The sequence below is a fragment of the Arachis hypogaea genome, chromosome 9 (assembly GCF_003086295.3).
Source record: "Arachis hypogaea cultivar Tifrunner chromosome 9, arahy.Tifrunner.gnm2.J5K5, whole genome shotgun sequence".
NCBI classification, from domain to species: Eukaryota; Viridiplantae; Streptophyta; class Magnoliopsida; order Fabales; family Fabaceae; genus Arachis; species Arachis hypogaea.
Genome location: NC_092044.1, coordinates 55040335 through 55042850, shown reverse-complemented (window position 1 = coordinate 55042850; position 2516 = coordinate 55040335). Strand labels below are relative to the sequence as shown.

At 37.3% G+C, this 2516-nt stretch overlaps 1 non-coding gene across 1 annotated transcript; it reads right to left on the bottom strand.

The window, feature by feature from the left end:
* Nucleotides 1–1317: 1317 nt before the first annotated feature.
* On the bottom strand, nucleotides 1318–1425 carry LOC112713144 (small nucleolar RNA R71). The gene has a single exon (XR_003158119.1). It is a non-coding gene; the product is annotated as a small nucleolar RNA R71 (small nucleolar RNA).
* Nucleotides 1426–2516: the final 1091 nt, after the last annotated feature.

Below are 2516 nucleotides of genomic sequence, written 5' to 3'. Positions count from 1 at the left end.
CAGAGAATTGAAGATTCAGAACATACAGCAAAGGAATTACACAGAAAAAGCTGGGCGTTCAAAACGCCCAGTGAAAAGGGTAGAGTTTTGGGCGTTAAACGCCAGAATGGATACCATTCTAGGCGTTTAACGCCAGGATGGCACAAGAGGGAAGATTTTGTTTTTAATTCAAATTTTTTTCAAGTTTTCAAAATTTTTCAAAATCAAATCTTTTCAAATCATATCTTTTCAATCATATATTTTCAAAATCAATTTATTTCCATTTTCAAAAATAATTGCTAACAATTAATGATTTGATTCAACATTTCAAGTATGTTGCCTTTTCTGTTGAGAAATGTTTAATGTTTGAATCATATCTTTTCTTGTTGCCAAGTCATTGACTTTAAAAATCAAATCTTTTTAAATTGTTTTTCAATTATATCTTCTCAATCATATCTTTATAAAACTATATCTTTTCAATCATATCTTTTTAATCACATCTTTTTCAAAATAGTTTTCAATCATATCTTTTTAATTTATAATTTAAAAATCTTTTTCAAAATATCACTTTATTTCTTTCTCAATCTTAGTTTTCGAAAATCATCAATCAAGTTTTCAAAATCTCTTTTAATTATTTTAAAATCTTTTACTTTATTTTATTTTTGAAAATTCTTCCCCTCTTCTCACATCCTAATTCTTCTACCTCATCCTTCTATTTTTCTTTTTCTCTGACACCTCAAGGAATCTCTATATTGTGACATAGATGATTCCATACTTTCTTGTTCTCTTCTCTTTCATATGAGCAGGAGCAAAGACAAAGGCATTCTTGTTGAAGCTGACCCTGAACCTGAAAGGAACTTGAAGCGAAAGCTTAGAGAAGCTAAAGCACAACTCTCTATAGAGGACCTAACAGAAATCTTCAAAGAAGAAGACATGGCAGCCGAAAACAACAACAATGCCAACAATGCAAGGAAGGTGCTGGGTGACTTTACTGCACCTACTCCCGACTTTTATGGGAGAAGCATCTCTATCCCTGCCATTGGAGCAAACAACTTTGAGCTTAAGCCTCAATTAGTTTCTCTAATGCAACAGAATTGCAAGTTCCATGGACTTCCATTGGAATATCCTCATCAGTTTTTAGCTGAATTCTTGCAAATCTGTGACACTGTCAAGACCAATGGGGTTGACCCTGAGGTCTATAGACTTATGCTATTCCTTTTTGCTGTAAGAGACAGAGCTAGGATATGGTTGGACTCACAACCTAAAGAAAGCTTGAACTCTTGGAAAAAGCTAGTCAATGCCTTCTTGACAAAGTTCTTTCCACCTCAAAAATTGAGTAAGCTTAGAGTGGAAGTCTAAACCTTCAGACAGAAGGAAGGTGAATCCCTCTATGAAGCTTGGGAAAGATACAAACAATTGATCAGAAAGTGTCCCTCTGACGTGCTTTCTGAATGGAGCATCATAGGTATCTTCTATGATGGTCTGTCTGAACTGTCCAAGATGTCATTGGATAGCTCTGCTGGAGGATCTCTTCATCTGAAGAAGACACCTGCAGAAGCTCAAGAACTCATTGAAATAGTTACAAATAACCAATTCATGTACACTTCTGAAAGGAATCCTGTGAACAATGGGACGAATCAGAAGAAAGAAGTTCTTGAGATTGATACTCTGAATGCCATACTGGCTCAGAACAAAATATTGACTCAGCAAGTCAATATGATTTCTCAGAATCTGTTTGGAATGCAAGCTGCACCAAGTAGTGCTAAGGACGCTTCATTTGAAGAAGAAGCTTATGATCTTGAGAACCCTTCAATGGAAAAGATGAATTACATAGGAGAACCCTATGGAAACACCTATAATCCTTCATGGAGAAATAATCCAAATCTCTCATGGAAGGATCAACAGAGACCTCAACAAGGTTTCAACAACAATAATGGTGGAAGAAACAGGTTTAGCAATGGCAAGCCTTTTCCATCATCTTCTCAGCAACAGACAGAGAATCCTAAGCAGAGCCACTCTAACTTAGCAACCATGGTCTCTGATCTAATCAAAACCACTCAAAGTTTCATGACTGAAACAAGGTCCTCCATTAGAAACTTGGAGGCACAAGTGGGTCAGCTGAGTAAGAAAGTTACTGAACTCCCTCCTAGTACTCTTCCAAGCAATACAGAAGAGAATCCAAAAGGAGAGTGTAAGGCCATCAACATGGCCGAACTTAGAGAGGAGAAAGAGGCAGTGAGCGCCACTGAGGAAGGCCTCAATGGACGTCCATTGGCCTCCAATGAGGAACCATGGGAATCTGAGGCTCACACTGAGACCATAGAGATTCCATTGGATTTACTTCTGCCATTCATAAGCTCTGATGAGTATTCTTCCTCTGAAGAGGACGAAGATGTCACTGAAGAGCAAGTTGCTAAGTACCTTGGAGCAATCATGAAGCTAAATGACAAGTTATTTGGTAATGAGACTTGGGAGGATGAACCTCCTTTACTCACTAAAGAACTGGATGACTTGACTAGGCAGAGATTACCTCAAAA